Source organism: Scylla paramamosain, chromosome 45, assembly GCF_035594125.1.
Source record: "Scylla paramamosain isolate STU-SP2022 chromosome 45, ASM3559412v1, whole genome shotgun sequence".
NCBI lineage: Eukaryota > Metazoa > Arthropoda > Malacostraca > Decapoda > Portunidae > Scylla > Scylla paramamosain.
In genome coordinates, this window is record NC_087195.1 from 4,415,001 (window position 1) to 4,425,000 (window position 10,000).

The 10,000-nt window shown below is 37.8% G+C and overlaps 1 protein-coding gene across 10 annotated transcripts in view; it reads right to left on the reverse strand.

Moving 5' to 3' along the window:
- The window catches only part of LOC135094481 (uncharacterized), a 406,203-nt gene that overhangs the window by 90,120 nt on the left and 306,083 nt on the right, over window positions 1–10,000 (reverse strand). Inside the window, exon 8 of one of the 10 annotated variants that reach the window (XR_010263836.1) lies at window positions 9,966–10,000. This exon is cut by the window's right edge and continues 63 nt beyond it. The exons of 8 other annotated variants lie outside the window; for them this stretch is intronic. The gene's annotated coding sequence lies outside the window, so the exon portion shown is untranslated. Of the gene's footprint in view, window positions 1–9,952 lie in introns of all 10 variants that reach the window. One more of the 10 variants, XR_010263838.1, reaches the window with a different exon arrangement.

The following is a 10,000-nucleotide window of genomic DNA, read 5'->3' on the forward strand; positions in this document are numbered from 1 at the left end:
TCTCTCTCTCTCTCTCTCTCTCTCTCTCTCTCTCTTGACAAATGTGAGAGGGATAGTGGTGGTGGTGGTGCTGGTAGTAGTAGTAGTAGTAGTAGTAGTACTAGTAGTAGTAGTAGTAGTAGTAGTAGTAGTAGTAGTAGTAGTAGTAGTAGTAGTAGTAGTAGGCTTAGGGAGGGAAACTTTTGTGTAGGTCTATATGCTATATTCTCTTTTACGACCTTCCCGACACACACACACACACACACACACACACACACACACACACACACACACACACACACACACACACACACACACACAGCAGATAGTGAAGTGCTGACATGGTATTGCGCGCGCGCGCGCGCGTGTGTGTGTGTGTGTGTGTGTGTGTGTGTGTGTGTGTGTGTGTGTGTGTGTGTGTGTGTGTGTGTGTGTCTGTGTGTGTGACAGAGAGAGAGAGAGAGAGAGAGAGAGAGAGAGAGAGAGAGAGAGAGAGAGAGAGAGAGAGAGAGAGAGAGAGAGAGAGAGAGAGAGAGAGAGAGAGAGAGAGAGAGAGAGAGAGTGATTATAAGGGCAGATGTTTGAGGTGTAAAAAAAAAAAAAGACGTGTGAGAGAGAGCATGTGTGGAGCAGATGTGTGTAGGTGTGGGAAAGAGACAGGTGTGTAAAAAGAGGAAGAAGAGGAAGAGGAAGAGAGACAGTACGTAAAGGATTAAAAGATACTAAGAAAAAAATAATAATAGGTGTAAAAATAGAAGAATGGGCGGAGGAGGAAAGAAAGTAAGAATAAAAAGGAAAGATTAGGAAATTTGAGAGGAAAATGAATGGCGAGAAGGAAAATTGAGTGAAAATGAGGAAAAGAAGGAAAAGAAAGAATAAGTGAAGAGAGGAAAGTATATATATGGAAAAAAAATGTGTGTGTGTGTGTGTGTGTGTGTGTGTGTGTGTGTGTGTGTGTGTGTGTGTGTGTGTGTGTGTGTGTGTGAACGATGAAGCGAACTTAACAGATTTAGCTTGATAGATGGCCACACACACACACACACACACACACACACACACACACACACACACACACACAGTCATTGACATGCAAGAGACGAAACAAAACAGAACAAAACAAAAAAGTGTATATATATGTGTGTGTGTGTGTGTGTGTGTGTGTGTGTGTGTGTGTGTGTGTGTGTGTGTGTGTGTGTGTGTGTGTGTGTGTGTGTGTGTGTGTATCTCTATAGATTTTTATTATTATTTTATTTTTGTTTCTGTGTTTGTTTTGTTTTTGTCGTCCTTGTTGTCATACGTTTTCCCTCCCTACCTTCGTTACGAGAGAGCGAGAGCGAGAGCGAGAGCGAGAGAGAGAGAGAGAGAGAGAGAGAGAGAGAGAGAGAGAGAGAGAGAGAGAATCTACATATTCCCTTCACTTTCATCTTTTTTTCACACTTTTTCAATAAAAGTGAAAAAAAGTGAGAGCCAAAACGAAAACGAAAATAACAAAAAGAAAACGGGGAAAAATTAGACAAACAAAAGAAGAAAGAAAAAGAAAATGTCCAAATCTGAAAGTGGCTAGCTAGAATGGCTATTATTTACAGGTGTGGGTAAGACAGGTGTGTTTTGAGCAGATGTGGGCTTGAGAAACAGATGTGGAGTATTAGGCAGATGTGTGTGAATATAGGAGGGAGTTCTATAGGTGTGATGGAGGACAGGTGTGTGATGGACAGGTGTGTGATGGACAGATATGTAAGTAGCAATGCAGGTGAGTCAATTTGGAAAACCTGTGAATTTAAAGGCAGGTGTGTTTTGAAGGATACGTTAATTAATTGGAATACAGGTGTGCTAATTGGAAAAATGTGTTTGCTATTAAGAAGTGGTGTGTTTTTGTGCTATAGTGAATTAATTAAACCGAACAGTAAATAGCACAACTATTATTTCATCACATCATCGAAAAAAAACACAATAATATAGGTAAAAATGATAAAATACACGATATCTGTAAAATGATGAGAAAAAAAAAAAACAGCTCGTCTAATATTACTAAAGAAAACGAAAAACAAACCAACACACACACACACACACACACAAATAACAAGATAAGGTAACAAAGAACAAAACAAAAAAACGGAAAAAAAGTGATAAGGACCTTTAGAGAGAGAGAGAGAGAGAGAGAGAGAGAGAGAGAGAGAGAGAGAGAGAGAGAGAGAGAGAGAGAGAGAGAGAGAGAGAGAGAGAGAGGGGCGATTTAATCATGATGTTTAAAGAGATGAGAGAGATTGGAATGAGTGCACGAGAGAGGCTGAGCTGAGGGGAGAGGGAGAAACAAGAGGAGAACATGCATGCCAAATTAGCACGAATAGAATATAGAGGAATAATTCTGAATAATGATGAACGAGAGAGGAAGTAGATGGAAGGAGGACAGGACAGAATAAATGATAGAGTAAAGGAAGAGGAGGTGGTGTACAGAATAAATAAAGGAAGAAGAGGAATAAGAGGAATTTTTGTGTCTCCTATTCATTTTCCACCAGTTATTTTCTCTCTATTCCTCTCTTTCTTTCTTCTCTTGTTCTGGTCTCCTCTTTCCTGCACATGTTCCTTATATATTGACGAGGAGGAAGAGGAGGAGGAGGAGGAGGAGGAGGAGGAGGAGGAGGAAGAAGAGGAGGAGGAGGAGGAGAAGGAGGAGGAGGAGGAGGAGGAGGAGGAGGAGGAGGAGGAGGAGGAGGAGGAGGAGGAGGTAAATAAGAAGGATTATAGCAATGAGAAGTATGATAGAATGGATGAAAACGAGAACAACAACAACAACAACAACAACAACAACAACAACAACAACAACAACAACAACAATAAAGCAGTAAAAAAAGAAAGATGAAGAAAAAAATAGCTCCTCTTTTGCTGGAGTAAGAAAATCAATAGACAACAAATCACAGGAAAATAGTAATTATAATCTTCCGAGAAATGAACTGGAGGAGGAGGAGGAGGAGGAGGAGGAGGAGGAGGAGGAGGAGGAGGAGGAGGAGGAATGAGGCCCAGATTCTTATTGATCACCATTATAAACAACACCTCTCACTTCAGACACCGGAGTTCACTGCTTGAATGTCAGAGAGAGAGAGAGAGAGAGAGAGAGAGAGAGAGAGAGAGAGAGAGAGAGAGAGAGAGAGAGAGAGAGAGAGAGAGAGAGAGAGAGAGAGAGAGAGAGAGAGAGAGAGAGAGAGAGAGAGAGAGAGAGAGAGAGAGAGAGAGAGAGAGAGAGAGAGAGAGAGAGAACGTAATGGATATTTTCAATGACTTATTGGCGACAGAGTATCAGGAATTGGCAGAGTGTGATATAAGCCACTGACACACACACACACACACACACACACACACACACACACACACACACACACACACACAGGAGGAGGTGGTGATTGAGGTGTCTATGAATTAAAAACTAAAAGTGGGTTTAGGTACACAGATAGACACTAAAAGTAGATGAACACACACACACACACACACTAAGTCTACAACAACAACAACAAATTTTACTACTATCATTACCACCACCACTGCTTGTACATCCTTTGTGTTCCCTTGCGCCTTCCTTGGCCACGTCAATCTCAGACCAAGGCCAGGCGGGTGCAAGACTAACACAAGAGGCAATAATTCACGAAAACACACTCATGTACAGAAAATTCGCCAAGATTTACTAGGTGAGCAGTTTGTATTATTAATGGCAGGGGTGATCAATGTAGTAGCTGATGACTGGCAGGCTGGGAGGGAGAGTAGCTGGGAGATTGGCTGGGAGAATGGCTGGGAGTGGGGCTGGGAGAATAGCTGGGAGAGTACTGTGAGGGGAGGTGAATTATGCAGTGTGGGCTTTTAGTTACTGTCTGGGGTGAAATATTGATGGACAGTGAAGGTAAAAAGTTTGTTTGTGTTTTTCTGAAGTTTATGTGATATTTTAAGTTACGTTAGGGTAGGTAATATTCTCTTTAGTTTCGTAGTCTTGAGTCAGGTTAGGTTAGGCAATCTTCTCTTAAATTGCGTAGTTTTGTCTTAAGTAATCTTCTTAAGTTAGCAAACATTTTAGAGTTAAGTTGGGTAACCCTCTCTTAGGCCTAGTGATCTGTTAGGTATTCTTTTTACATTCGTTTTAATTTTCTTTTTTTTTTTTCATCCACTGACAATCTGAAGTTTAGCAATCTTATTATTAATTTCCACTCTTGTTTCCTTCAATCTTTTCTATCTGCTGATAATCTCGAATTCCTTGATCTGACAGTTCCACTTGCTGACATCCCTACGTCTCATCCCCTGACAGTCTTAATTCCCACCTACTGACAGTCTTAATTCCCACCTACTGACAGTCTTAAGTTCCATCTACTGACAGTCTTAAGTCCCACATACTGATAGTCTTAATTCCCACCTACTGACAGTCTTAACTCCCACCTACTGACAGTCTTAAGTCCCATCTACTGACAGTCTTAATTCCCACCTACTGATAGTCTTAAGTCCCATCTACTGACAGTCTTAATTCCCACCTACTGACAGTCTTAAGTCCCATCTACTGACAGTCTTAAGTTCTATCCCCTGACAGTCACACAAAACCTGACCATTCACAGTTTCTCAGCAGATGACAGGACATAAAAGTGAGACAAGGAAATCATGACAGTTCAGGTGTGACATGTTGCAACACTTCTGGCCCTGACTGTACAAAGCGCATATTGGCAGCTAACATTATACTACCAAACAAATCCATTTTTCATCCCCAAGTGTTATTCCTACACTTTCCCTGTAGTGGATAATGGTCTGGGGGAGAGAAAATGCTATATTCTTTTTATTGCAAGTATCATCCTGTCTCTTCCTTTTACAGTAAATCTGGAAAACAACGCGAAACCTTTCATTTGAAGTATAACTATTTCATTCACCTTGAGAGACATGATGGCTTGGGGAGGAAAGTGTAAAATTTCATATACTCAATAAATTCTGCATGTTACTACGTCTTCTTCTCTTTCTCAGTAGTAAATAACACCACGGAAAATAGGAATGATACAATTTTCACGGTGCGTATTACAGTTTCATTTCCCTGCCCTGCTTGGTGAGTCTAGGAATTCTTGGAGTATCGAACACTAAGCCAGATACGAGGTCACCACACACAGGGGACACAGGACACGTGGTCACTAATTCATGTGTTATTACCCAGATGGCGTGCGTGTCCCCAGGCGTGGCTGTAAATATGACGTGTACATTGCCTCACTCAACTAACTCTGTGTTTTGTTTTGGTTTCAGAAATGTACTTGGAAATGTGAAGAGAAGAAAGTAGAAACTAGAATTATGAATTAACCCTTTGAATGCCACTTGGTACACCTTTCCTTAATAACCAATCACTCTGAGACATCTTTACTTGTCCCACAGCCACACCCAATCTTTGAACTGGGAAGAAATTGCAAAATGTATCCTTTTTCATCGCTAACTTTCTTGCAGATGCTTATAAAGACTTCACACACTGATTCTGTTGCTGGTCGTTGTTTCGTGTCGCTGTGAAAGGGTTAAGATGAAATAGAATGTTAAAACTAGTGAACTTTTCAACTTTTTTTTTCTTTTCTTTTTTTGTATTCGACTTTTTAAGAGGAAACTGTCTTTTCTTATTTTCTTCTAGTTATATTTATCAACGTATTAATTTGCTTCCCATTTTCTGCTGTCGTTCAGTCTCCTTGGCATGTCAGAAATCAGTAATCGTTAATCTAAATAATAAATACGTGATAAAATTCGACAGGTAAAGTAAACAACGCAAATCACACTCTTAAGAACACATACTGATGAGCAATGGCAGGTAAAGCAACACAAGGATGGCACTTAACACCTCAACATTACCTGGATTTAGTGACCACAACGACCGAGACGAATGGCAGGTATTATGGAAGAGCTAATGACTTAACACACCTGGATTCTAAACTTGGAAGAACTGAGTGAATAATGATAATAATAATAATAATAATAATAATAATAATAATAATAATAATAATAATAATAATAATAATAATAACAATAATAATAATAATAATAATAATAATAATAATAACAATAATTAGCGGTTTATTGGTGCTGAAAAAAAACATCAACAGAATAGAAAGTAAAGTTATTAACAGATTAAGAAATGAAAAGATTAAAAGATTATTGAGCAAAACAATCACCACACCCCCCCCCAAAAAAAAAAAATAAATAAATAAATAAATAAATGATAATAAATAAATACAAAAACAAAAAAAACAAAAAAAAAATGAATAAATAAAATAAGACAGGTAATGAGAGGAAGCTAATGGATCTTAATACTTGAAGAGCACATTAATTCCACAAAAGTAAGAACCCAATAAAAAAAATAAAAAAATGAAAGTAAAGTCTGAAAAAAAACCCTAAATATAAATAACATGAATTTTTAAAAAGCTAGAATTGAATGATATTGACAAGTAACATAAAAATAACCAAAACGAGCCTTAACACCTGACGAACACCTGAATTTTAGATACGAAAGCATTCAGTACAAATAACAGGTAACATGAAATTAATGACACCAAAAGAACACACGACCTTTCTTACCTTGAACTGAGTGGTATTGACAGGTGAGAAGGAGAGAAGCTAATGGACCTGGATACTTAAAGAACACTTGAATTTTAGACACGTAAGAATTCAATACAAATAACAGGTAATATGACACTAATGCGTCTTGGGAGCACTGAAAGAACGTACATTTTTACCATGGGATAAATTACTGACGGTGGTAGAAGAGTAAGAATGATGAGACGACGACGAAGAAGAAGAAGAAGAAGAAGAAGAAGAAGAAGAAGAAGAAGAAGAAGAAGAAGAAGAAGAAGAAGAAGAAGAAGAAGAAGAAGAAGAAGAAGAAGAAGAAGAAGAAGAAGAAGAAGAAGAAGAAGAAGAAGAAGAAGAAGAAGAAGAAGAAGAAGAAGAAGAAGAAGAAGAAGAAGAAGAAGAAGAAGAAGAAGAAGAAGAAGAAGAAGAAGAAGAAGAAGAAGAAGAAGAAGAAGAAGAATGAATCTCAACAAACAAACAAACAAACAAACAAACAAACAAACAAACAAACAATTACCCCATACCACTGAATACACAAGCCTACCTCAAGAACTCCACAAGGGCACATTAACAAACCAACCCACAAGAGCTAACAACCACAAGCAGCCAACACGAAGGGGCCAATGAACCTGAACAGAACAACCTGGAAACATCATCACCACCCCCCTGGACCCTGGCAAAGTTGACTGACCTATTAGCCCAGTGGAGGAACAAAGAAAGGAAGGTGGACAAAGGCAGCTGAATTTGCAGAGGTTGTCAAGGAAGGATGCGGGAGAAAATACTGGAGAGAAATAAAGAAGCGATGAATTGAAAAGAGAGAGATGTGAGGATGAAGGAAACGCCGCGTGTGACTCAAGAACCTGGAAACTTGAAACTCAGAACTGGAAAAGAGAATGGGGCTACGATTCCAGTCTTAGATTCCAGGTTGAAGGAAAGAAAATGGGAACAGGACTGGGATGAGGGATATAATTCCATACAGAGAGAGAGAGAGAGAGAGAGAGAGAGAGAGAGAGAGAGAGAGAGAGAGAGAGAGAGAGAGAGAGAGAGAGAGAGAGAGAGAGAGAGAGAGAGAGAGAGAGAGAGAGAGAGAGAGAGACGAGAATAATAGTTACATCATAATTCTGTAAAAAGTTTTGGAAATGTTGAAAAAAAGAACAAGAGAGATTTTGAAGTAATGTCAATTCTATGAACAGAATTTGAAAAAAAAAGAAAGAAATCATGAATACAAGACTGAAAGATCAAAAAAGTTTATATATAGTTTTTCTTTTTTTGGGGGGAGAAGTATAAATGGAAAGAAAACGAAAGAAAAAGATGAAATATTTTTTAAACACAAGACTAGAGACATAAAAGAAAAAAAAATAACAGAAATATGCACAGAAAGATGATGGACTAGGAAAGAGAGAGAGAAAAAAAGATAAACAACACAAGAATAGCAAAGTTTCAGGAACAGTAGAAATCAAATAAAAAAAAAAGTAATATTTTCCAAACACAAAACTACAAAGAGAGAAATTAGAGAGAAAAAAATAACAGAACTAGACAAAGAGATCAAGAAAAAAAGAAAGAATGGAAACTAACAACTTAACATACAAATATGGAATAAGAGAAAAAACAGAGAAAAAGACGATAAAGAGAACTGAAGAGAAATAAAAAAAAGGTAAACAACACCAGGAAATACCTCAATGTAAATAAGGAATAAGAGGAAAAAGGAAAACAAGACAACACACAAACACACTAACTCCATAAAGAAAACTGGAAATTGAAAGAACAGACCTGGAAAGAAAATATAAATAAAGAAAAAAAACAATATCTGGAAAAATAAAATATTCTGAGAAGTGCAGATGAAAGAGAAAACGAAGAAAAAAATAACAAAGATGAGAGAAACATTTCCGAACACAAAATTAGGAAGAGAAATTAAAGAACAGATACCAAGAATAGAAAACGAAATCTGGAACAGAAAACGAGAAAAAAAAAGAAAAAGAAAACCTAACTGTACCAGGAAGATAGATGAAATAAATAAATAAATAAAACAGTGAAAATCAATAATTTTATACACAAACCAGGAAGGAAAGAAGAAAACACAATAACAGTGAAACAAAGAATCAACAGACACAACAAGGAAGGGAGAGAGAACGAAAAGCAATACTGGAAAGCTTTATAAGGGATTACATAGAGAGATAGATGCCAAATATACCATGGCGGGTTCAAAGGTTCGTGTGTGTTGTGTGGGTTAGTGAAGCTCCGAATCTATTGTGTGTATGAAATGAAGGGAAGAGACTCAGTTCGGTAAAAAATGAAAAGAGTTAATCATCCGGGTATTTCATAATGTATAGTATTATTCTTAGTATATTCATTTATTTCTTATTATTTAATCAGATTTTTTTTCGATATTTTCCTATTCTTTATAAACTTTCGAGGTTATTGTGTAAGAAATTGACCTTAATGATAAAAAAAAGAAAGACATTGGGACAGTACATATCATAAGGGTTATTTTTCTGATTATAAAGGGTTTTTTTTTTTTTTTAGCACATCCAATCACCCTTCACATTTTTTTTATATCACTGTCAAACTGAAAAAAAGAAAAGTATAAATCAATAAGAAAGATATGAAAAAGGATTAGAGAGAGAGAGAGAGAGAGAGAGAGAGAGAGAGAGAGAGAGAGAGAGAGAGAGAGAGAGAGAGAGAGAGAGAGAGAGAGATACACACATCAAACAAACTTCGGAACTGAAAAACTGCACACACACAAACTCTCTCTCTCACTCTCACTCTCTCTCTCTCTCTCTCTCTCTCTCTCTCTCTCTCTCTCTCTCTCTCTCTCACGGCACCGGGGATTAAGAAATGCTATATCGTGACAAAGCTTAACCCATTTCCAAGCAGTCAATCAGTTTCGGATTAGTCTTACACTTATCATCCACAACAGAATCACTCTCTCCCTCTCCCTCTCTCCCTCTCCCAACCCACTTGTAATCCCCCCAGCCCCGTATTAATCCTTTCCTCCCCACTCCTGCCCCTAATCCCCACCTACTGTATTTCTCTCCCCTTCATCTAATCCTCATTTTTTTTGTGTTTTGTTTGTTTTTGTGTTTGTTTTTCTTGTTTGTTTATTTTTTCTATTCAATGTTTATTTATTCGTGTCTGTCTTTATTTGTTCGGTTATTTAGTTATTCTTGTTTGTTTAGTTTATTCTTGTTTATTTGTTGTTGTTGTCTTTTGTATATTTGCGTTTGTTTGTTTGTTACTGTTATTTAAGTGTGTGTGTGTGTGTGTGTGTGTGTGTGTGTGTGTGTGTGTGTGTGTGTGTGTGTGTGTGTGTGTGTGTGTGTGTGTGTGTGTGTGTGTGTGTGTGTGTGTGTGTGTATCTCACCTGATTTATCTTCATTTACAAACCAAGTCACGCCTGCACAACTGCACCACACACCTGCGCCACACACCTGCCCTGATTCCCGTGGCAATTAAAGGTACCAGG